Source organism: Heteronotia binoei, chromosome 1 (genome assembly GCF_032191835.1).
Source record: "Heteronotia binoei isolate CCM8104 ecotype False Entrance Well chromosome 1, APGP_CSIRO_Hbin_v1, whole genome shotgun sequence".
Lineage (NCBI taxonomy): Eukaryota > Metazoa > Chordata > Lepidosauria > Squamata > Gekkonidae > Heteronotia > Heteronotia binoei.
The window spans coordinates 44,297,144-44,324,332 of NC_083223.1; positions in this window are offsets into that span (position 1 = coordinate 44,297,144).

Below are 27,189 nucleotides of genomic sequence, written 5' to 3' on the forward strand. Positions count from 1 at the left end.
AGACCTTTTAAAAAATCTTTTGTTAATATCACTGGTAAGAAGAACATGTTGAAAACCAGTATCAGTACTTACACTGATATGCATATCAAGTGAATCAAATTCAAATTGCGGGGGGGGGGGGGGGCGGCTTCCAGTAGGTGGAAGTAGCATGATGTTTTCATGTGTAAGCTTTATACCATTTTGTACCTTAGTAGATATAAGTATAAAAGAAACATTTATAAATAGCATGCTGCACGCTGATTAAAGTTTAATTTCTAGAAAGGGAGAAGATTGGCATTTGATTCTATTAATTGACATTTGATGTGAAGTGCCAAATGATTGTCAGAAGCCAGTTTAGACTCTTGCTGGTGAAAAATGAGCTGCTGACTTAAGTGACATTGATATTCTCTGATGAATTAACCCATTTTTATGTTCCAGTGAAAGCCTTGGGTTCTTGCAGACCAGTATTGCATGCCTAATTGCTAGAAACAAAAATTTTAAAGGAGTTTCCAGAATCATTTTTGGTGGGGGGGTTTTCCTCCTACTTTTTCTCTGAACCATTCATTACTGGGCACTGTGTCAAAGAGAGAAATCTAAGCGAGATTAATAATTAGTTTAATTTGGTAATTTAAATTCTTATTGTTGTTCTTAAAGCAATTGATCTCCTTTCTATATGTTCTCAGTTTTTTTCTTTCACTAGATGATAAAATCTGTAAAGGCCATCAAGGCTCCTGCTCAATGCAGGAATTTGTTCTATTGTTCTGTCTTTGTTCAATTTTAATGCATTGTTTTTAGTTCTGAATTGTAGGTTTTTATTGTTATTAGTGTATGTTGTGATCCACCCTGAACCTGTTTATGGGAAAGGGCAGAATATAAGCCTACTAAATAAATAATGATTTAAGTTTCAGCTCAGAAAAATGGCTGGACTCTATTGATTCCTATGGGCTATAATGATGTGTTGCCATCATAAATGCCTTCTACACAGAGATGACCATAAGGTAACCTCATGGCTCTCAGCCTGTGGATCAGGACTCAGAAGGAGGTGACAATTATCTCACAGTCGAGTCGCCAGGCCTGAAGGGAGGAAAAAAAATATGATGAGCCAAAAGATGCAATTCCCATCACATACCAGCCACTAATCCCTTTGTTTATCTATTTAGATAATTTATTATTGTACTTTTCAGTTCAATGGAGACCTAAAATGGTTATGAAAGTATTTAAATATGATTTAAATAAACATCAATTTAAACAAAAAAATACAATTTAAAGCAAAAGGAAAAAAGAAAAACAGATCTCAATCAGGCCCTGAATCCCATGGAGTGGGATCATCGTAGACTGTGGGTCATGAGCAAACAGCACTTCAGCTTGTACCTCTGGTCATGCTCAGACATGAAGGAGACAGAAACTCAGCAAGATGTTATGCATCTGACAACACCATAGATACACAAGGAAATTCCTAGAGCATCACCATGGGGGCAATTCTTTGGCTATTGTTTCTTATACACCTCAGTTTCTTGAGGACAGAAGATTGGGCCCAAGGGTGGAGGCTTATCTGCCATGGACAGGTAAGGAAATAACAAACCTAGACAAGATGTTCCCACCAAAACTCTTTCTGTTTGTTTAAGGAGCCTTGGTGTACAGGAGTAACTGCTGATTTGAAATGAAAGGATCAGAATATACTTTAATCCTTCTGCCCCATAACATTTTTAGCAAGCTATGGTATTGTGTAGTTTATGCTGGGATTTAAAGCAGGAACACTCATGTGAGGATAACAGTGGGAGTCAGGGTAGTCCAGTGGTGAGGGAGTCAGACTAGAATCTAAAAGGCTGAGCTGGAAATATATGCATTCCCATAAAGTTTGCTGAGTGACCTCTTTCTCTCTTTCCCAAACTAGCTTATTCCACTGAGTTGTTATAAAGATAATGATGGAGAAAGGAGAGCCACATACATCAGCTTGAGATACTTTCTTTGTAGCCTTGCCTGCCTCATGAAACTCCCTAAAATCAGTAAAATGTACTGAGTGATTGCCACCCACTTAGCCCTTCCTACACTTCTTAGTCCTCCATCACTATTGTGGGAATAGATTTATGGTGGAATCCATATTAACCAAGTTCTTCTTAGGTAATTTCCTGAAATTTTAAAGTAATGTAATTTGATCAAGATATGTCTTTGCTTTTCCACTAAGAAGAAACTTTTTCAATAACTACTTCCATTCTTTGAGCAATTGAAAAAGTTTAATAGATGGTAATGGGTATATTTTACCAAGATCCAGGATATCTATGAGGCAGTCCAAGATGCAAGCCCTGGTTACAATAACATGGTCCATTCATGTTATTTCAGAAATAAAATACACATTTTTGTGTGACTTGTGCATTATGAAGAAATTGACTGGGGAAGGCAATGGCAAGGAAAGGAAAGGTCCCCTATGCAAGCACCAGTTGTTTCTGACTCTGGGGTGATGTTGCTTTCACAACATTTTCACAGCAGACTTTTTATGGCGTGGTTTGCCATTGCCTTCCCCAGTCTTTTACACTTTCCCCCCAGCAAGCTGGGTAGTCATTTTACCGACCTTGGAAGGATGGAAGGCTGAGTCAACCTTGGGCCGGCTACCTGAATCCAGCTTCTGCCAGGATCGAACTCAGGTTGTGAGCAGAGAGTTCAGACCACAGTATTGCAGTACTGCCACTTTACCACTCTGCGCCATGGGGAAGGCAATGGCAAACCACCCCGTAAAAAGTCTGCCATGAAAACATTGTGAAAGTAATGTCACCCCAGAGTCGAAATCGACTAGTGCTTGCACAGGGGACTACCTTTATTTTGGTTGATTTGGTTTCAGGCTCACTTCCAAGTAACTGGGGAGTAGACAGCTGCTTTAATTATAGTGCAATGATAGTAATATGAGCAATTCATGAATGAAATGTTACATGGACTAGTATTGTGTCCTATAAATATAACAAAGAACTGGTTAGCTTCTATAGTAATCTTAATCAGGTAAGTGGAAATAACCATGTAAAATTTGACTAGAAAATAAAATTATATCCTGGTCTTCCAAGGCAGTTTTCCCCACTCTGTAATATTAAATATGTATTCTATAAAATGTATAAAAATCAAATTTACCCTCACAAAAGAAGGCTTGAAACTCAACATCAAAAAAACTGAGATCAAGGCATCCAGTCCCATCACACCTTGGCAAATAGAAGGGGAAGACATGGAAGTAGTGACAGACTTCACATTTCTGGGATCCAAGATCACTGCAGATGGTGACTGTAGCCATGAAATTAAAAAAAAAATGTTTGCTGCTTGGGAGGACAGCTATGGCAAACCTAGGCAGTATAATAAGAAGTAGAGACATCACCCTGCCGACAAAAGTCCGTATAGTCAAAGTGATGGCATTCCCAGTAGTAATGTATGGCTGTGAGAATTGAACCATAAAGGAAGGTTGAGCACAGAAGAATGCTTTTGAGCTGTGGTGCTGGAGAAGAATCTTGAGAGTCCCTTGGACTGCAAGAACATCCAATCAGTCAGTCCTAAGGGAAATCAACCCAGACTGTTCCCTGGAAGGTCAGATGCTGAAGTGGAAGCTCATATACTTTGGCAACCAAATGAGAAGGAAGCACTCACTGGAGAAGCCCCTGATGCTGGGAAAGACAGAAGGCAAAAGAAGAAGGGGATGGCAAAAAGATGAGATGGCCAGACAGTGTTACTGATGTAACTAACACGAATTTGAGCAGACTTCGAAGGATGGTAGAAGACAGGAGGGCCTGGCATGACTTTGTTCATGGAGTCGCAAAGAGTTGGACTCAACTGTGTGACTGAACAACAACAACAATAATAAGATGACATTGAATTTATATCCCACCCTCCACTCCAAATCTCAGCATATCAGAGTGCCTCACAATCTCTTTTACCTTCTTCCCCAAAACAGACAACCTGTGAGGTGGGTGGAGCTTAAAGAGCTCTCCCAGAAGCTGCCCTTTTCAAGGACAGCTCTGTGAGAGCTATGACTGACCCAAGGCCATTCCAGCAGCTGCAAGTGGAGGAGTGGGAAATCAAATCCTGTTCTCCCAGATAAGAGTCTGCACACTTAATCATTACACTAAACTAATAGAAATAAAGTACACAATTTTATCATCCCAAAACCATCCCCCTCCCTGGTCCATGGAAAAATTGTCTTCCACAAAACCGGTCCCTGGTGTCAAAAAGATTGGGGACCACTGTGCTAGACCATACTGACTCTCAAAACTTATCAAGTATAGATGCCACATCACATGGTTCAGGATGGTGTTTTCATGGAACAAAGAAGCAGCTTTGATGTGCAGTTCAAACTCTGATGTGTATTTGATGCTGCATCTGATGCATAGTCCTTTCGAATTTTTTTTTTAAAGACAAGATTGAAAAATTCTTGGGATGTCTGCCATTCAGATAAGCATGCTGACCAGCCAAATGCAAGCAGACAGGTCAATTTCACACCTAAATCTCTGACACCATGTTCTGTAATACCTGCTTCTGATAAGTGATAAAAAAAAATCTAGTCTCTATAGTTTCACATATTTGGCTTTCCCGGCTTCACTAAGAAGATTCCACTTGTATGGCAGAAGAGATGTTTTTGACAGCTAGCAATAGAAAAGTTCTGAAGCAAGAAAACGTGTTGGTAAAGTTTTATTGTCCAATATTAAATTTATTTCCAGGGCTCATGTATTTTTTAAGAAGTTGTATAAAAATCAGCATTGCATCTTCAAAACGGAAATGACTCATACAATATTTTGTCTGAGCTCTGTTTCTTTCGAAAACACTTCTACAACTCTAAAAGGCATGTACAGAAGGGAAAAGACTTCACAGTTCTTTATAAACACATTCTTGCAATTTAAAAATATTGTTAGTTGATGGGTTTTATAAACCTTGTTCATATTATTTTATATTGGATTATTGCTCTGACCTGGATGGCTCAGTTAGTCCAATTTCATCAGACCTTGGAAACTAAGTGGAGTTGGTCCTTGTTAGTACTTGGGTGGCAGACCACCAAGGAAATTCAGGTCGCTATGCAGAGACAGGCAATGACCTCCTTTGTCTGTTGCCTTGAAAGCTCTACTGGGTCATCACAGACAGTGTGACTTGACGGTGCTTTGCGTAACCATGCATTTTTATTTGGAAACTGTATCAAACATGTTTTGGGGATATCAGTTATTTATTTATTTTGAAAATGTAGATACCGCTTCTCCAGATACCTGCATAAACTTCTTGTACGGTCTTCATGTAGTCTTTGGAAGAACATTAATGTTTTAATGACTTCTCTTGAATGCTAAACTTTTCCACTGTTGTTTTCCCTTTCCAGTCGATGACTAGACTTGTTAGGGAACTGTCAATCAATTCGGCAATACCTTGCTTTCTTAAATTATTTGAACAAGGGTAATTGGCGTGTTTGGTTTCCCTTTGACCGTGCTTACCTCCACCAGTAGGCATCATGTGTGCTCTAAGTCGGCCCCCTCCCAGCCAGATGGGCAACGGCTGGGGGCCATGTTTGCCCTCTCAGAAGGAGGGAGGGCTGGTGTCTCCATCCCTGGCATCCGGGGATTGAGGAGAAGGGCGTGGCGTCAGGGCTATAAAGCCCTGGCCCCGCCCTGGGATGCGCAGTTCTTTTGTGACTCTTGGCGAGGAGAGCCGCGTTTGCCTCTGCGTCTGGGTGTGGGCCGAGGCAGGGAGCGCGTGCGACGAGCAGACGCAGCGCGAGCGGGGCTGACCCGGTGTGTGCGGCAGTAGGCTCTTGCTGGGGACGCACATTGGGAGCACCAGCTGTTGGGATCCTTCTGCGCAGTGGGGAGAGGCGTTGCAAGCAGTGGTATCTGGGAGCGGCACGCTCCAGTTGGTGTGGGCACAGCCCTTGGAAGCCGGGCTATTCACAGGGGGTTGTGAGGGCCAGCGGCAGGGGGCATTTGGGAGGGGATTCAGGTTGGAGGGCTCCCCCCTCCTTTTATATAGGGGGTGCGGCTTGTAAGGGCAGTCAAAGGGGGTGCTGAGTCCTTATTAGCCTCCTCCTTCATCCCCCTCAATTTATTGGCCTATAGTGTGGGGTAACGTAGTTGCAGTGGGCCACCCCCCCTCTTTTTGTTTCAGCTGTTAGGGAGGATATAATTGAAGTGAAGTGCTAGGGACCTCTGGGGGGGACATTTCTTTTGTAGGGCAGAACCCGGGGTGGTCATGGTGCCCAAGAAAGGTCAGGGCCCTTCCAAAGGGAAGCAGCCTGCAAGAAAGCGTGCTCAGCAACCCATTTCCCCTGGGGCCTCGGCCCTTGGGCAAGGAGGCTCAGCTTAGGCAGGCCATTATTGGTCAACTGGATTTCCTGGAGCAGCAGAGGGGTGCTGCTGGGGCTCCCATATGGGAGGGGCGTCGCAGGGCATCTGGGCGGTCATCTAGGTTAACTTTCAAAAAAGAGGTTCTGGCTTGCCTTTCTGCTTTGCAGGGTGGGGCTGATGGTGTGGACATGCAGCAGGAGCCGGACCAGGAAGATGACGTGGATATGGTAAAGGTATCCGGCGGTAAGCTCGTGTCCCACAGAACAGTGGGGGAAGTAGTGAAGCCAGCCCCAGCTGTGGCAGTGGCTGTCGGCCCCTTGGGGGTAGCGGGTAAGTCCCTATTGCAACCCCAGTTGCCAACCTGGCCTTGGGTTCATGTTCAGTCAGGTGGGCCTCATAGCGCAGCGGGCCTGACAGTGGCAACGCCAGAGCAGTCAGGGTCTTTTGGTCAGCAGGTGCAGCCCGGACCCTCTTGGGCTTGGGGTACGCCTTATGCAGCACCCCATATCAAGGTTTGGTTGGGTCTGTCACATAACCCCCTTCACAAGCAGCGGCCACGACATTGTTGCAAGGCGCTGCCGCTTCTGCGGCGGTACTGGGCGTGCTGCCATGGGGGGGACAACAGCAGTTGTCGCAGCAGGGAGGGTGGCCTGGTTACCAGTAGGGTATGTGGCATTATCCTCCTAATCCTTATGGGTCCATCCCCTTCCATGTCCTTCCGTACGGCGACACTGCATTGCCCTTGGGGGATCACCTGGCAGCAACAACTCGGGATAAGATTTTGAGGGGTGAATATGTGGATGTGTTCAGCCTCCTCTTTAGAGAGCTTGAAAAGAAGGACAAGGAGGTCCTGGACGATAAAGAGAAAGAGAAGCTGAAACGGAGAAAGGTGGATAGGACCTGGTCTAACTGGTTGCCAGGTTTCTTGATCTATGCAGGGGTAATAGCAAGGGCTCAGCCTTTCCAGGCTGCGGCGCTGTTTCAATATTGTGACATAGTGCACTGCGCATATATGGATTTTGTAGGCGCGGTGTGGTTGCAATATAATGAGGCCTTTCGGATGAGGGCCGCAGTCAACCCAGGGCTTCCGTGGGATCAGATTAATCAGCAGCTTTGGCTTCAGCTGATGTCCCCAGCAAAGCCCAATACGGGGGACAGGGCCGATAGCAGGCACCTGGTACATAAACAACAGAGCAGCGCAGGTGCCCACAGAGCGGCAGGCCAGTCAGTTCAACCCCAGCTACTCTGCTGGGCATTCACGTCCAAGGGCATGTGTTCCAGAAAGGCCTGTAAATTCAAACATGAGTGCCCACTGTGTGGGGGGTCTCATGCCTTTTCAGCCTGCAGTAAATAAAAAACAAAGGCTGGCCCCAAATGCCCTGGGGGAGGGGGAAACCAGCAGCTGCCTGGAAAAGGGACCCAGTCCCATTCATCTGAAGGTACTTAGGCAGTTGTTGTGTCATTACCCCCTGTATAGGGCATATCTGGTGGATGGTTTTACTCATGGATTTAGGATTCCGTATCTGGGACCTAGGATCCCTTGTTTGGTCCCTAACCTTCGTTCGGTTGTAGGGATGGAACACGTGGTCAGGAGAAAAATAGCTAAGGAGTGTATGGAGGCGAGGGTCCTTGGCCCCTTTGACACCCCACCAGTACCCACGTTACGGCTATCCCCCTTAGTGGTGGTGCCTAAGAAAGCGCCAGAGGAATACCGTTTGATACATCATTTGTCTTACCCTAGAGGTGGATCAGTGAACGATTCCATTCCGGAAGTTTTCTGTTCTGTCAGATACACCTCTTTTGACCAAGTGGTCAAAGTGGTTCGGGGTTGTGATGTGGGGGCTGAAATGGCAAAATGCGACATTTAGTCGGTGTTTCGCCTTCTGCTAGTACACCCAGAGGATTTTGATTTGCTGGGCTTTGCCTTTGAGGGGAAGTATTATATGGATAAGGCCCTTCCCATGGGATGCTCAGTGTCCTGTGCCGCATTTGAACGGCTCAGTTCCTTTGTGGAATGGGCACTCCGGGCCAGGTCAGGGTTGAGTGACATGGTTCACTACCTGGATGACTACTTTTCGTGGGTTCTGCCGGGTCTGGACAATGTGCCAGGTTATTGCGGTGATTCGAGGACCTGGCTCAGGAGCTTGGGGTTCCATTGGCCCATGAGAAGACAGAGGGTCCCAGCTCAGTGCTTACTTTTTTAGGTATTGAGCTGGATACCATGCAGCAAGCCTCACATCTGCCAGAGGATAAAGTGGCGGGTCTCAGGGTCCGATTAGCCTACCTTAAAAGGCAGCGCAAGGTGTCACTGCTGGAGCTTCAGCAGTTGGTGGGGCATCTCAACTTTGCATGTAAAGTTGTGGCAGGGCCTTCTTGAGGCGCCTATGTGATGCCATGGGGTCCCTGCGGCTCCCTCACCACAGAATTCAAATGACCACAGGCATGTGGTTGGATCTAGAGGTATGGGAGGAATTTTTGGATTCCTTCAATGGAATTTCATTTTGGTGCGATGACTTGAAGATAGAAGCAGAGCTTCAGATATCTTCGGACGCAGCAGGGGCCACCAGTTTTGGAGTATATTTTAGGGGGCATTGGTGCACGGAACAATGGCCTGCAGCATGGTTAGAGAGTGGGTTATGTCAGGACCTCACTTTTTTTGGAGTTTTTTCCCATCGTAGTAGCTGTTTGGCTTTGGGGGGAACAGTTGGCCAACCACACAGTCCACTTCTGGTGTGATAACACGGCAGTTGTACATGTTGTCAACTCATTGTCATCAAAATCAGCAGTGGTGATGAACTTGGTTCGGTCATTTAAATTGCGTTGTCTATGGTTGAACATTCTATTTCTTGCACGGTATGTCCTGGGAGTTTGCAATGGGGTGGCGGACACTCTATCTCGCCAACAGATGGAGTGTTTTCACCAGCTTGCTCCAGAAGCGGACCTGTGACTGGCACGAATGCCTCTGGATCTTTGGCAGCTTGGAAAGTGAAAGCCAGTAGGGCAATCCCACTAGCCTTGGCACATAGTACCCGTAAAGCCTATGCAAGGACAGATTTACAGTTCCGGAATTTTAGGAGCTCGGCAGGGCTCCTGGACAACTGGCTGGTCTTGGTGGCACACATTATTCAATTCTACATCCACCAGAAGGATTGGGGGTTAAGACTTAAGTCTATCAAGTGTCAATTGGCTGCGCTGGCTTTTGTTAGTAAAGCGCAGGGCCTTTCTGAGGGCACTGGTGATTTCAGGGTTTGGAAGATGCCTGAGGGCTGGGCTAGAGAACAGGGGCTGAGGGCGGATGCCCGTCAACCAACATCCCCTTCTGTGCTGAGGGGGCTTTATAGGGTTTGGCCTGAGGTATGTTCCTCTTCCTTTGAGGCCTCTCTTTTTCACGCTGCCTCTTTGGTCGCCTTTTTCGGCACACTTCAGGTCAGTGAGTTGGTGGTGCAGTCGATGTCGGATACTTCTGACCGGACGCTGTGTGCCAGTGACGTTAAATTTGTTGGGAAGCAGGTCAGGCAAAGAGTAAGGTGGTCAAAAACAGACCAGCATCAGAAGGGCTCGATCATTGTGATGGGCCAATGTGCATCAGCCGAGATGTGCCCCATTAAGGCCCTCGAGCAGTATATATCACTCAGGGGTGAGGGCGATGGCCCTTTGTTTCGTCATAGAGAGCCCGCTCCCTTACAAAATATCAATGTTGGGCGGTGACAGGTAAGGCGCTGGCAGAGCTGGGATTAGGGGGTGTCAAATTTGGAAAACATTCATTTTGAATTGGGGCCACGTCCACGGTGGCAGCAATGGGTTACACCCTCCTCTGCTATACAGCGGATGGGCCGGTGGTGGTCAGCCACTTATAGGTCATACATGTGCCCGTTGGTTTTTCAGTGAGTGTGAGGGGGCATATTGGCAGTTTGGTTGCCCACTGGCATGTATTTTCTGGATTGTGACCTTTTTTCTGTTTTTTAGGTGCTGTGGCTCATAATGAGAGGTGTCGAATCCTCATCTGCTGGCACAGTATGGTGTTCTGGGCAGCCCACCAGGCCAGGAGATCACCAGTTGGTTCACAGCTGGGTCTCAGTGAGTGGGCGACAGTTGAGTGGCTTGGTCGCCATGGCCTGCATTAGCTGGGTATCATGCCGCTGTTGTTCTGTGGGAGGAGGGCACCTCCCCCAGACATACTGGTCATCCACTTGGGTGGTAATGACCTTGGGTTTATGAAGGGGAAGGCCCTTTCCTTGCAAGCACAGGAGGATCTGCGAGCCATTAAGCGGAGATGGCCAGGGTCTTTTTGGTATGGCCGGCAATATTGCCACGAAGGGTCTGGCAGTCCGCCCTGTATCCTGGGGGGATTGAATGCGCCAGATGCAAGGCCAACAGAGCCTTGCAAAAGGCCATGGAAGGGGGATTGAGTATATTCCTTCCCCATCCGTCCATACGGGTCGAGAATGCCGACCTGTATAGGTCAGATGGGGTTCATTTATATGATTTGGGGAACCGGGCCTTTTTGGATGAGCTAAGGAGGGGGTTGCGGGCGGCTCTGGGCCACCCGGTGGACACTAATGCCTAAGCAGAGGCTTGGCATTGGTGGTGGCAGGATGAGGTATTGGCTACAGTCTTTCAGGGGAGCACCTATGTCTCTGCACCAGTTGGTGCAGGTGGTCTATACGAACTGCAGATGGGCTTTACAGCTCAATGCTGGGAGTGCAGATCACAACAAAGCCTCATCGGGGCGGATCCTTCCAGAGGGATGGATGTTGGCCTAGGTTGAGGTGGAGTTTGGGCCTGGCTGCTCAGCACCAGCCAGATGATATTGGGCTCGTGCTCCCAGTAGAAGGCGAGGTCCTGGGTTTGACCCCAGGGCTTGTCCTGTTAAGCCTAGACCTCTTGCCATTCTAGTTTGTTCAAGTTATGTTTTAATAAAGCGGCCTGGTTTTCATCCAACACTGTGTCAGCCTCTTCATTCCGACTGGGGGGGGGTGGCAATTTGCATTTACACAATGGAGTTTGAAAACATGCAGAGTCAGCAGTACATCACAATCACCCCTGTGAAATTTTTGTCACTGTGTTAGATCACACAAGAGATTTGGCCCAACATAGCTACATCTTCCCTCCAGATTTAATGTGTGCAATCACATGCACACATCTGCCTCCTGAGTCCCGCCCATCCTTACCTCATCTTGGGACAGGCTGGGACTGAATTAAATAGCTACTGGGAACTTCCCAGTAGCAAATCTCTAAAACACATGAAGGGTGGGTTTCCTGGCTGTCTGAATGGCCAGGGCATGCAATGCCTCCACTTTGCATGTGCACAAGCAGTTGTAATGCTCCTCTTGTGTGTGTGCTGCCCATGCCTCTCCCAGCAGCAGGGCAGAGGCGGTGTGATTGCTGCAGCACGAATCAAAGAGAATTGGCTTTTTCAAAGCCTGGATACAGCCGTGCCAAATTCCCAGTGTGATCCCACCCACTGTGAAGTCAATTTGACAGGTTAATATGATTGACGGCAAGGTGATTGGTGCCAAGAAGTCAGTTAGCTGGGAGAGCAGTAAGTGGAAGATCAAAAGAAGCCTGGTTCAATTTTCTGCTGGGACAGTGTGGTCTGTAGTGGATGCTTTGAATAATCAGCATCTGTTCATAAAAGATGATTGCTGAGAGAATCCTGTGCATGAAGGACCAAGTCTTAAAGAACTGCAGTTTGCTTGAGTAGCCATTAGGCTAGATAGACTGTTCAGCTGATCATTGCAAGTTTGCTTCATATGGGCATGAGAAGGGTTAGCACTGGGTTGTCAGTGAGGATGTTATTGACTGTTGTGACTATTTTGGTTCTATTTGAATATTGTATAGCTGGTCATCACATGAGATAAATTGAAGTTGTCTTTTTCTTGACTCAAACAACATTTGATAGTAAAATTGACATCAACATGGCAAGAAGCTTTGGTGTACAAATGGCTTTTAATTGACATAAATTTTCCACCTGACTGTGTTGTTTTAAATAAATGAGAAGGCATATAATAAATACACAATATTAAAATGGTGAAAGATGCCATAAAATGTCATAAAAGATGCAAACAAAAATAGGGAAATGAATAAAAAGCGCAGCTAAAATGAAAATGCTCTCAGTGAACAGAAACTAAAAGAAACCAACAGTGGTGCATTTATACATTATACAGTCCATTGCCGAACTGTTTGTAACAGTTCATCTTTGACAAATCCATACATACACACAAAACCTTAGCTATATTTGCATGGGAAGCGCAGCTAAAATCTATAGAGGTACAAAATTGCACGTTCTCTACCGATATTACATCTTTCATACAGGCAACACAGTACTGCTAGGTCATGCTGTTACTCACAACTTGACCATCTGCCAAAAGAAGAGATCACTAAGGAAAGATGTGTGTAACATTACCTTATCATAAGGATGCAGTTCAACTTCAGAGCTTCTCCCTACTGCAGAAGCCATGATCATGGCTTCATTCCTCACTCACCCTGTAGTCTAATAGCTCCCATTATGCCTCACCTCTGTTGTCATTAACTTAATAACTTTGCATTGCTAAGATTCTAACCCTGAAGATAGTATCTATGAAGAAGAAATATCTAGAGACTACAAACTTAGCAAGAGCAATATCCTGGCTTATATGTTTTTCCCCCCAACATCATCATCATCATTTATAGCCTACCTTTTTCATAGAGGCTCAGTGCAGATCACAAAAGATGAAAAACAATTGCATCAGACAGCAAAGACCTTCAATAAATAATGCAGTAGTACTTGTATTAAAGAACTGGAAAACAAAGCAACAAACACTGTGTAAGGTATGGCCATCATGAAGAAAAGAGATCACAAAGATAGAGGACACGGCAGTTAAAAAAAAGGTGGTGATACATTAATATAAATATAAAAATAGACTACGGTACTATCAGTGATGATGATGATGATGATGATGATGATGATGATGATGATGATGATGATGATGATGACAATAGTAGTGGTGGCAGTGTTCCTTCATTTAGTAGATGTTTTCCTCCATTAATTAATGCTTTACGGGAAATCCACTGTGGTCTATCCTTGTGAGGGGACAACCACAAAGGACAACCTCCTCCCAAATCAGGGGAGAAATAAAATGAAAGCAGAAAACCTATTGAAGTAACAGTGATGATGAGTTGTGTAATGACCGTGGCCAATACTGGATAAGGGAAAGCCAGACAAGAATTTGGAATCACTGAGGCTGGTAATAACAGTCAAATAAATTGCTGTTGCGAACTTCTATAAAATCAATAATCCATCTCACCCTGCCTAAGTACAGCAAGTTAAAACTGTTGCTCTCATATTGACATTTTATTTCACAGTCATGTGAACCATATAAAAGAATGTGTTCCAGCTAGCAACAGGCAATTCTTAAGGCCAGTAAGCAATATATGTCATACAGTGATTCAAATGCATGATGAGTAGGTCACCTCTGCCTTTGGATAGCATTGCTCCCTTAGCCAAGATGCAGAAAGGTTGACAAACGGAAGACTAAAACACTTTAAATAATTCATACATTTGATAATGCTGTACAAACATGAGAAATGAGATTCCATGGGCTTTCAAACCCTCATATTAAAAAGGGAATTGTTGTATCATTTGCTCTGATCCAATGACAAGAGTTTGTTCCTATTATTGTTCAAACAACATGCTACTTTCTTTTTAAAATTTGAATAAGACTTAGCAGTATTTTGATAAGAGGACACAAAATAGCATCTAATGGAAACCTGAGATCTTCTATTTCTAAATGGAACCATGTGTTGTTATTACCTTGGTATCCTAAAATGTCAAAGCAGCTTGCTGAGCATCTTTGTAGCATATCACAACACAACATAATGCATTACATAATGTAACTTAAGAGCCAGTCCAAATGAAATATGGCATTTTTAATGGTCCCATTTACATCACTAGGAGAGCTAAGCATACATAGTTAAAAATTCTTAACATTGTCTGGACTGCATCTGTGACAGTGTATGTGAGTGGATCATGTTACTATCGGAAGCTCTCCTTTTATTGATTTCCACCTTATAGTATGCCTTTTATCTCTGTCCATAAATCTGGCTAGCATAACTTCCCATTGTTTTAAGAAGGATCAAAATCTTTTAACCTGAAACAATGACAGCAATAATCAAAACCTTGTTACTTGAATGCAACCGTGTGTGTGTGTGTGTGTGTGTGAGGTTAGGTTTGTAAAAATAATAATAATAATAGGGGAAAATTTCCAGTATGTTTTCTTGTTTATCTAGGGTAAGTTGGTAGAATCCATTATTAAAGATAGAATTACTAGGCACATTGATGAACAAAACCTATTGAGGAAGAATCAACATGGATTCTGTAAGTGAAGATTTTGTCTCACCAGCCTGTTAAGAGTTCTTTGAGGGGGTGAACAAACATATGGACAAGGGCGACCCAATAGATGTTGTTTACCTAGACTTCCAGAAAGCTTTTGATAAAGTTCCTCAACAAATGCTCCTAAGGAAACTCATTGGTCACAAGGGGACAAATCCTCTTGAGAGCCAGTTTGGTGTAGTGGTTAAGTACGCGGACTCTTATCTGGGAGAACTGGGTTTGATTCTCCACTCCTCCACTTGCACCTGCTGAGATGGCCTTGAGTCAGTCATAACTTTCATAGAAACTGTCCTTGAAAGGGCAGCTGCTGCAAAAGCACTCTCAGCCTCACCTACCTCACAGGGTGGGGTTTTTTTTGGGGGGGGGGGTGGTAGAGGAGATTGTGACCGCTCTGAGATTCAGAGTATAGGGCGGGATATAAATCCAAAATCATCATCATCATCATCTTCTTCTTCTCTTGAGGATTTAAAACTGATTAATTAGCAGGAAACAGAGAGTGAATGTAAATAGGCAATTTTCACAGCAGAGGGTCATAAGCAGTGGAGTACTGCAGGGCTCAGTACTGGGTTAGTGCTTTTTAACTTGTTCATTGATTATTTGGAGTTAGGAGTAAACACTGAAATGGCTAAGTCTACAGATGACACTAAATTGTTCAGAGTAATGTAGGGTTGCCAAGTCCAATTCAAGAAATATCTGGGGACTTTGGGGGTGGAGCCTGGAGCAAGGTTGTGACAAGCATAGTTGAACTCCAAAGGGAGTTCTGGCAATCACATTTAAAAGGACTGTATACCTTTTAAATGCCTTCCCTCCTTGGAAATAATGGATAGGGGCACCTTCTTTGGGGGCTCATAGAATTGGACCCCGTGGTCTAATCTTCCTGACACTTGGAGGGTATTTTGAAGAGAGGCATTGAAGAGTATTGAGGGTATTTTGAAGAGAGGCATTGAGGGTATTTTGAAGAGAGGCATTGGATGCTGAAAACTTGGTTTCTCTACCTCAAAATACAGCCGCTCCAAAGCCCCAGATACCCGCCAATCAACTATCCATTATTTCCTATGGGAATTGGTCTCCATAGGGATTAATGAGCGCCAGCAGACATTTCCCTCCCCCCCCCCCCGCTTTCTGATGACCCTGAAGCAGGGGAGGGCCTCCAAACCGGGGGATCCCCTGCCCCTACCTGGGGATTGGCAACCTAGAGTAATGAGAACCAGGGAAGATTGTGAAGTGCTCCAGAAGGATCTGTCATGACGCCTGATGAGAAGGAGCTGGAAGAGTTACCACACCTGGAAGAGTTGCCAGCCAGTTCCTCAGCTGAACAAACAGCAGCTGGCCCATCAATCACTCTCCAGGCACCAGTGTCAGCTATTGACGATAAATCTCCTCCAAGCTCTCCTCCTCTCATCTCAAGAGTTCAAGGCAGGCTCCAGAAAGAACTTTCAGAGCGAAGACATGAGGTACGCCGATGCTTCAGATCTCTCGGCCCTGAGTTCTAACAGAGTCATTGCCACCCAGGGAGCAGGCTGATTGATACTCTCATATAGTTCCCACCCAGGACCTGGTAACCTTGTGGAAGCAACAAGTCTATTTTCTGGCTTGCATCCATGCTCCTTCCTGATTCCTGATCCTGACCTGTTTGATTTCCTTGGCACCCGGACCTTTTGACTTTTGGACATTGACTTCTGATTCCGGTTTGTGATTCTGCATTGGTGACTTGGTTCCTGCTTGACTTCCTGGACTTTGACCTTGGACTGGCTTTGGACTCCTGCCTGCCTGCACCCTGAGAACTTGACAGGATCTGTCAACTATAAATACTATAAATACATGTTGATAGTGTCCAAAATGAAGGAGTAGAGAATGATGTGAGCTGTTTCTGATCCCCACTGTAGACAACAATGTATGTGATTATCAAAGATTTCAGGTTTTCATGGCTGGTAACATCATTAGGGTTTGTAGAATCTTTCGGGCTCAAGTGCCGTGTTCTACTGGAGAAAGTTTTCCTTCCAGACATTTCGTTCTCAGTTGCGGAGAACATCCTCAGTGGCGTTGCAGCCGGAGCAGCCGCCCTGAGACACTTCGGTGCGAAGGGCGGGGTATAAATCCCAATATAAATAAATAAATAAATAAATAAATAGACCTTCTTGGCTGCTGTGCGTTGACTGGGGCCAGGGTTGCTGGAGAGCTGCTATTTCTATAAATTGCAGAAAGTCTCAGAACAACCAGCAAATTCCACAGAACAATCAGCACAGTCAACAACCATCTTCCTTATCTTCAAACCCCTTCCAACCCTCCCAGCAATTAACACAGAACAATGGTCGCATTCAACAGCCAGTTTCCTTATCACTATCCTTCCAGGAAGCCCCACCAAACAATGGGCATATCCACAAACCAATTGCCCTTTCATCACACCCCCTCCAGCCTAGAAATAGCAGCTCTCCAGCAGCCCTGGCCCCACTCAACGCACAGCAGCCAAGAAGGTCAGAGTGCCTGCTCCGGCTGCAACGCCACTGAGGATGTTCTCCGTAGCTGAGAACGAAATGTCTGGAAGGAAAACTTTCTCCAGTAGAACACGGCACTTGAGCCCGAAAGATTCTACAAACCCTAATAATGTATGTGATTGCTTATCTGATTGGCCCAAGAAGGAAAACATAGTAAATGAAAAAAAAAATTGCCAACCCATAGAAAATAGAGAGAACTATGAAATGAAAATACTGGTTTTTAAGTTTTTTAAAGGATTTTGAGGAAATATTATCACGACCTAAGCAGGCAGGCAGGCAATGGCAAACCACATCGGAACATCTATTGTCTGGAAAACACTACGGGGTTGCCATAAGTTGGCTGTGACTTGACAGCAAAAACAAACAAAATCATACTATTTTGAGACCATTAAAAATACAGGAAATATTTGACACTATCTTCAATCTGACCTGCTGTCACATGTATCAGAATGGTTGACTGCAGGGGTTGTTTTGTAGAAAAATAGATGGTGAAGCTCATTCAGGGATTGTTATGCAGCTGCACCTACTATTCAATGGACAAGGAGGTGGAACTCTCAGAAAGGCTCAGGAGCTGCGCTTCTGTGAGCTCCCACTGAATCTGAGGCCTGGTTGATCGGCATGTTTTTAATCGATTATCCAGTTTTAGAAAGCAGCACAACTATCTTGAATTAACTTACTCTGTTAGTTGCCCCACCATAAAAGTATAACACTTGAATCAGAAAAGAAACACTGTGTTTGAATTACCATTTTCAGCATGGAAGTAAATTGTTCTTTTTAGTTTTAGGGTGGAGCCTAATGAACATTATATTAAGACACTTCCTAATTTCACAAAGAAAGTAGCAGGAAGAAAGAAATTGAGTGTAGACTGGTCTGTTAAATTCTCTCCATTCCCCAAGTGGTGTGAAGGTCTAAGGACAGTATTCACTCCAAACTGTGTGTGTGAGTGGCTGCTCAACATAGGAAGTCCCGCTCAGCAGCAATCTGGAACCGCACAGAGTTTTGCATTGCCCATTTTAAGATTACACCAGTTATATTCTTCTGCTCAGGATGTGAACTGCCCTGCTCAGTAGAGGGGAGGGAAATTAGAGAGAACATCGGGAGCTGGGTTCAAGTAGCCGGCCCAAGGTTGACTCAGCCTTCCATCCTTCCAAGGTCGGTAAAATGAGTACCCACTGGGGGTGGGGGGAGAAGTGTAGATGACTGGGGAAGGCAATGGCAAACCACCCTATAAAAAAATCTGCTGTGAAAACGTTGGAATGCAATTTCACTCCAGAGTCAGAAACAACTGGTGCTCGCAATGACTGGGGACTACCTTTACCTTTACTGTTGAGGGGTAGCCTTCTCCAGGTGTGATTTCCTTTGGCTGCTAACATGAACATTTAGAATGTTTGCTTTTTTAAAAAAATAGTATAGAAAGATAACAGTGGAGAGAAACAAATACTCCTTCCATAGGCAGCAGATCCTAAGAGCAACTGTGTTGCATCTACAATTCCAGCTAATTCCACAAGAAAGCTCTGCCTCTTCCCATTCAAATCACAAATGGCTCCCTTTTCTCACCACTTGGTTTCCACCCCGTATTCCTGCAGGTAATATTCACAGCTATTTAAAAGGTCATCACATTTATTTTTTTTTGGCAAATCTCTGATTTGGCAGAACATACTAATAGGCCCATTCACATTTAGTTAAGCAGTCAAATGCACAAACATTTTCTCCAGCATTGGTATCTTGTGCAATGATCCCTATCACACACTATGCTTCTTAGTGGTTGCTGAATCTATAGCAGAAACAGATGAAGCCATTTTTATCTTTGGAAGTAGTAGGGTCTTTTTTTCCCCAACCTAAGCATCTGGTTGTAGAAACCATACAAAAGCAAACAATGAACAATATGCCAGAAAATTATCTGCTTCATCTTTACAAATGGCCCCTTTGACATGGTAGGGTTAAATAAAAGGTAACTCTTTTATTTTGGCTCAAACAGATTTTTCATCTGGATTATATCAAGCTTCTTGAATACTTTGCAGAATCCAACCTCTAATATGACCAGTGATTCTCAGGAACCCACTTTTGATTTCAGTCAGATCATTGTCTGGTTGTCTGAGGAATTCATCAAAGCAAGTAGGAGAATCCACCACCAGATATCAGCTTACTCGCAATGTAGTGGCATTTCTTGAATTTTGCCAAAGTTGGCAAGAATAGCTATATTTAATATTTCCTTCCTACATTTGAAGCTGATGCCTCATGTGTCATGGCTAGATACTATAGTTCCAAAAGCTGTTTAAAAAGATACATTTTTTTAAAAAAAAAATCCTTTTGGGGTCTGGTAAATTACCAAGTAGTTAAAATCAATAATCACTATACTGAGCTGTCTGTGCACATCATGTACCATGCCCTTGCAACAAAGTCAATTTTTTGTCCTTTGCAAGCTCATCACTTCAGATAACTGTTAGCTCAGATCTACTGCGTCATAATATTACATGCTCTCATAAAGTGGTTCCAATTCCCTGTTTCTGTGGTTACCACTTGTCCAGATTTGTGTAGTAAGAGTCAGCTTGAAGTAGTATTAAGAGCAGTTGACTCTAGTTTGGAGAACTGGCCTTGGGCCAGTAACAGTTCCCTCAGAACTCTCTCAGCTCCACTTACCCCACAAAGTGCCTGTTGTGGGGAGAGGAAGGGAAAGCAATTGTAAACTGCTTTGATACTCCTTAGGGTAGAGAAAAGTGGGGTTAAAAAACAACTCTTCTTCTTCCCACAAAAAAAAATACTTCAATCTAGTGGTGCACTTAGGTAATTTTTGTTTCAATGGACTCAGTACATATATGAACATATGAAGCTGCCTTATACTGAATCAGACCCTTGGTCCATCAAAGTCAGTATTGTCTTCTCAGACTGGCAGCGGCTTTCCAGGGTCTCAAGCTGAGGTTTTTCACCCCTATTTGCCTGGACCCTTTTTTGGAGATGCCAGGGATTGAACCTGGGACCTTCTCCTTCCCAAGCAGATGCTCTACCTCTGAGCCACCGTCCCTCCCCTAATTTTTATTCAGTGGACTCTCCTCATAATGGTTACTTTGTGAGGTAGGTGGGGCTGCAAAAATTCTGAGAGAACTGTGACTGACTCATGGTCACCCAGCAGACTTCATGTAGAGGAACAGAGAATCAAACCTGGTCCTCTTTAGATGGTAATTAAAATTTCAAATGCAAGGCACAGAATAGAACTTCCAGCAAACTTGTCTCATTCCATGGCATTATCTCCACATGTGCTGCAAATCTGATTCAACGCACCTTTACTTAGCAGAAAATCCCACTGTCCTCAGTAGGGCTTGCTAGCAACAGTCTGCTAGCATGGGCTCTCTGCTGAGCCCCTGAGGTGGAGCCTTGGTCCAAAAACTGGTCCTGACAGTAGCACCACTTTAAATCGCTGGCGGGAGGTAGGCAACAGTGATTCAGATTTCCTAACCAACTATTGCTAGCACAAAACAGGAAATGGAAGCGGAAGCCATGTGCTATAAATGAGAAAGAAAATAAGAATAAGAAGCCAAGGCTCAAAAGGTCATTTGAACAGAAATGATCTCTCTCTCTCACACACACACACACACCTATCTATCTATCATCTATCTATCCATCTATCATCTATCTCTATCTGCACACATACAAACACACACACATGTGTAGGAGAGAGGCTATAATCAAGTTAAAAGTGGATGTTAATATAACTCTCAACACTACTTGACTTTTCATACATTCTGACTCAAGTGTGAACTTTGTGGATTATCTGTGAAACCATCCGTTGCAAACGCCAAGCCTGAAATATGAGCAGCAGATGGATTCCATTTTGAGTTAAGTTAAATAGCTTAACTTTCTTGTTAATTGCAAAGAGACAGAGATAGTAAAACAAAAAAGGAAAGGATTAATTATTTTCTCTGAAGCCTCTCAAAAAAGAGGATCCTTTATTGATTCTAGGATAAACTCAATTTAAGGGCTGTCAGTACAAAATCTTCCCTCAGAATATATCCCCTTCACCTTAGGTGACCTTGGAGACAAGTTTTGGAAACCTTTTTCCCTTTCTGGAAAATTCTACACCATCATCATCTGAATTTAAAAAGAAAGACAATGGTTAGTAGAGGTTAGTTCCTTTCTACTCTGAATGGAGGTTGTAACTCCAGAGTCACTTAGTGTCAGAAGTGGGGGAGAGGAACTGGGAAAAGATATTGCTGTGGAGCATAGTTCATTGCTAACTCTTACAGAAGAAAGAGAGAAACAGGCATGATGAGATCCTGGCCTCCACAGTGTAACCAGGGTAATTACCATATTGGACTAGGAATTGGAGGATCTGGATTCAAATCCCTTTTCAGCCTTAGAATCTCACTGGCCCAGTCACATTCTTTCAAGTTAACCTACCACATAGGATTGTTCTGAGGACAGATGGAGGCAGGAAAAATAATCTATGCCACTCTGATACCCTTGGAGGAAAGGTGGGATAAAAATGTAATAGATGGACAGTACAGGAAAAGTATTGGGAATTGCCAAATCATCTTCACTTCAATACAGGTCCCTAAGACCTGGAAATCTTACAAGGACCCCTTGTGGGATAACAGAAAACTCTTCCTGGGGAAGCAGTGGTTTCTGGGGGTGAAGGACAGGATAGTAGAGAGAAGATGGCTAAACTCCATCCCTGCCCTTATTCATGTTAGCATAGATCTCTTAGAAGATGCAACATGGCTGCTGGAGATACCTGTTGAGATGGAAATCAGTGGCTGGGGTGGGTGGGAATAGGTTTACTGAAGATGGCAGCCATTGTACTGTTAGTGGCAGAAGTGGGTAAGTGGCAACCAGGGTGATTAGTTTCCCTGTCACCCTATTCCCCACAGTTCTGCCTTTCTGATGGTTCCCCATCTTCTTCCCCACCTACCTTGTTAATTGAATAGTAGGTGCAGCTGCATAACAATCCCAGGATTAGGAGAGTGCGCAGCCGGGCAGCCACCAGGGGCTTTGCTACACCCCCAGCAGCCCTCGTTAACCCTGGAGAAGCCCATGCCACCCTTTCTCCACTTCTTATGTGATTTTGGGCAGTGGGTGGCTTTCTGGCCTTTTGATTGGGGGGGGGGGGGGTGGCCCAGGAGAGCCCCAGGTGAGCAAGGTCTGCTTGGGCTGGCTGGATCTCTAGCCATATATATATATATATATATATATATATATATATATATATATATATATATATATATATATATATATATATATATATATATATATTTCCTTGCAAGCAAGCAATCTCAGAGAGCCAGTAGTGATTAGAGTGTTGGATGAATACTGCAGAGACCCAATTTCAGGTCCCACTCTGGCATGAAACTTACTGGATGATCTTATATGACTCTCTCATATCCTAAACTGAGTTGTTGGAAAAAAGATACAGTGGGAGGACAAAACTGTGCGTGCCACCTTGACTTCCTTGGAAGGAAGGTGGGATACAAATAGATAATTTAATCTGATCAGAAAATATGACTCCTCGATTAAAATCTCACACGTTCAGACAATTAAAATAGAATCAATACATACGAGGTCTGCTAAAGACTGTTACAGCAGCTTGTTTTAGTACATATTTTCCATTACAAAGTAACAATGCCGTGAGCTCTGCTGCTGACCCAATAAATAACAGCATATCCGGAGGTCTCATAATGGTAGTTCATCATGTCAATGAGTGTTTAGGGACATCGGATCAGCAAATTATTGGCATATTTCCCTTCAAGAGCTTCCAAAGGTGTTATTATGGTCTAGCGTGTCAGAAATAACTTCTGAAAATGAGAAGGATGAGAAGGTTGATGGGTCACCTATAAGCGTTTAATTAACAATTTTTTGCCGCTTGTATAAAGCATCGTGAGTGAAAGGGAAAGCTTGATCTACTGCCTGAGGAAAGTCTCCTATAAAAGACAATCCATGTGCATTTATTTTTGTCAACTGGCTTTGTCTTGAGACTGAGAAAAGATTATAAATTCTACCCTTTGAATGCTGACTGCGATGAAATTATAAATGTAGCACAGACTCCAATAGAAAAGAGCAAGAGTCCAGCAGCACATCAAAGACCAACAAAATTTGGAGCCGGGTCTGTGCTTTCATGAATTACTGCTCACTTCTTCCAGCAGGTTCCAAATTAGCCTTTTAAAAATAAATGGATATTTATCTATTTATTTACATCCTAGTTTTCTTTCTAGAGAGGACCCCAACAGCTTACATCTAAAAAAATACAATGGCAATAAACAAAAGGGTGGAGGCTTCTGAGTGCAAAACAGGATTCCCCACCTCCAGCAGAACTTTGTCCAAATTCTAGGCTACAGCCTTCAAGTTAAGGGATGAATGTCAGTAGTCCTGGGCATGTGCAAACCTTAAGTACTGGTAAGCAGGAGGAAAGCAACTCATTGGTTAGTGTGTTGGATTAGTATCTTGGAGAACCACATTGATATCCCCGATCTGATAGTTTCCCTGTCACACTTGTGCTAGTCACTCACTCTAAGCCTAGCAAACCTCAAAGGGTAAATTCAGTAGTCCCCTGCTACTGGAATAAATGAATATATTATGTGGGCAAGCAGAACTAGTCCATTTGAGCGATACAGTGTACCAACAATGAGCAGACCTAAGCTTTATTAATATTATGTAAAACTATGGTATGGTTATGCTCAACACAAATCCACAAATATGCAAGTTTTAAAATTATAATCACATCTATATTTGGAGCCCTGGCTTCACTTCCTTATTCAATTTTGAAAGGTGGCATTAATATTAATTTATGTTTTGTTTCAGCTCCATGTTACCTCAACTCAATCAAAGCTTCCCATTATTTAAAACCTGTTAATAAATTAGTTAATTAAACATTACAAGTACATTGGAATGCATGCAGCAGTCCTAGAGTAAGTAAATACATTACAGTTGGAATTTATTATCATCAGTTGCTTGTTCAGCAATTGAATCAGTATGTACTCTCAATTATTTATAATTATTTTTGGTTTTGTACGATACAGACATCACTTCTGTGTATGGAGGACCAACAATCTTATTAAGATCTTTGCTCACTCTTGATTGGTGCCTCCTAACCAAATCACCAATATTCAGATTTTGCCACAAGGACTTGGATCATAAAGTGTTACATAGTGATAGTGTCAAAAAACAAAACAAAATCTGATGTTATTTTTTTTTTTTGGCTTTTTAAAACTCTGAGCCAGGTTGTCTAATATTGACATTAAAGCTAGTCACATTAATTAAACTATATTTGTTTCCATTGATTTTAATAAGAACATTCCAAGGGACCCTTTGTCTCCAACTTCAGGCAACTGGAGTAAAATAGTGTCATTCTCCTATGGCCAATTCTCCCTTGCAGAGAAGTCCCAGGGAGACATCACACAACTGTGTAAATTCACTATTCTCCCCCCGCCCTGCCCCAAGCAGTATTTTTAATGGGGCATACATGATAAGAAAACTAAATCCTGACCCATTCTGAGACATCATCTTACTGAGCAGCAGGGCTTCCACATATTTCCTACTACCTTTGTTTTGATCCCAGAAATCAGTGTGGTTGGGGGGAAAAAATACTGAAAGCATGAGGATAAGGGTCTCTTGTTCCTTGCCTGCAATATCTATATTTGTTTAACAACATACTTGTCATACTCAGCTTTTTAAATAAAAGATCATCAGTCTTTTTCTGGAATATAGCAGCAAAATCTATAATCAGAATGCCCTTCTCAAGCGAACAAAAGGGAACACCAATGAGGATGATCAGGAATATCAACAAATTATTCTAGTTGGATGATGCTTATATCACAAACATGAGTCACTCTCTCCTCTCTCTGCCTTTTCCAGTGATTTGTCCTGAAAACAAAACTACCAGAGAATCATGGAAAGAGCTTTTAACTGTTTTGAGTTTTTAGTTATGACCTTGCTGAGGCCTTCCTTCCCACAGCATGCACTGTGGGAAGAGAGCCAATTTGGTGTAGTGGTTAAGTGTGTGGACTCTTATCTGGGAGAACCGAGTTTGATTCCCTACTCCTCCACTTGCACCTGCTGGAATGGCCTTGGGTTAGCCATAGCTGTCGCAGGAGTTGTCCTTGAAAGGACAGCTGCTGTGAGAGCCCTCTCAGCCCCATCCACCTCACAGGGTGTCTGTTGTGGGGGAGAAGATATAGGAGATTTTAAGCCACTCTGAGTCTCTGATTCAAAGAGAAGGGTGGGGTATAAATCTGCAGTCTGCAGTCTTCACTGTGCCTGCAGTAAAAGGAGGCTGAGGCCACATATACTTTACACAATGTAATGGTGGAACAGGAAATTCAAGGTGCATGAACGTGGAAGTGTTTGCAACCACTTGTGGACTCCTTGGTTCCTTTAAACAGCCAGAACAACCAACATAGCTCAGAGTTGCCAGCCTCTAGCTTCCTGCTTTTACAACTGATCTCCAGTTGGCAGAGATCAGCTCCCCTGGAAAAAATGGCTGCTTTGAAGGGTACATAGCATGGTACCATGCTGAGGCCCCTCCCTTCCCCAAACTCTGCCCTCTTCCAGATCTACCCCTAAAGTCTCCCGGGGTGGAGCCGGGAGACTTTGGGGTGGAGCCAAGAGACATTAGGGTGAACATATGAAGCTGCCTTCTACTGAATCAGACCCTGGGTCCATCAAAGTCAGTATTGTCTACTCAGACTGGCAGCGGCAATCCAGGGTCTCAAGCTGAGGTTTTTCACACATATTTGCCTGGACCCTTTTTAGTTGGAGATCCTGGGGATTGAACCTGGGACCTTCTGCTTACCAAGCATATGCTCTACCACTGAGCCACTGTCCCTCCCGTAGGGCAGAGCCAGGAGCAAGGTTGTGTTGAGCATAATGTAAATATAATAGAAATAATAAAAAAAAAAATAATGGAACACCAAAGGGAATGTTGGCGATCACATTTAAAGACTCTGCCATCCAGCAAAATTTAAAGGGACTGCACACCTTTTAAATGCCTTCCCTCCATTGGAACTAATGAAGGATAGGGGCCCTTTTTGGGGGCTCATAGAATGGGACCCCCTGGTCCAATCCTTTTGAAACTTGGGGGCATTTTGGGGAGGCATTGGATGCTATGCTGAAAATATGGAGTTTGTACCTCAAAAAACAGCCCTTCAGAACCTCAGATACCAGCAGATCAATATTCCATTATACCCTATGGGAATCAGTCTCCATGGGGAATAAAAGAGTGCCCAGCAAACATTTCCCTCCCCCACTGCTTTCTGATGACCCTGAAATGGGGGAGGGACTCTAAACCAGGGGATCTCCTGCCCCCACCTGGGGATTGACAACCCTAAGCATAGCTGGTTGTATGTTCGTTGTTTCCAATGGGACTTGTTTGTGCAATGTTAGCTGGAAAATGCTACAGATCAGCTATGCAGCCATTAGCTATCTGCTGGCAACTCCAAACCCTGCCATTACTCAGTAAGGAGGGGGGAACAGTGGGAAATTCAACATTGCAGGAATGCCATGATGTGGTAAAACCATAGTTTCAGGTGAATCCTAGAGCATCGTGCTGGTACAATGATGTCACTACTTGGTTTGCCTCGGTAGTGATATCACACTGTGGCCATTTTGCTGCCCCCTAGTCTCTCTACCATCTGTTATATTATTCATCTGTATCTTTATAAGACTCTGCCATCCAGCAAAATGATAGTGGCCTCTTTCCAAAGCTTCTTCAATGAATCTCAAAAGACACGCACACAAACACTAGAGGAAGGAGGAGCTCCCCTAGCTCCCCTAGCAAAATTTTCTGCTAGTTTTAATTGAAGCGGATTTCCCCTCAAGCAATTGTGCATAACAGAACAAGAGAGAAAGGGGGGGGGGGCATCAGCATTTCCCTGGCTCAGGCAGACCCAAAAGGTCCTGCATCACTGGAGGGCATATTTAACTATCTTTGTGCCACATCTACAGGGGCAAATGTTTACAGAAGAGACTTCTGTAAATTGTGGGAACAGCTCACTAAGGAGCAGCAGCAAATTCAAAACTATGGATTTCTTTTCCTTTAGAAACAGTGAGCAACTGTACATTACAGAAA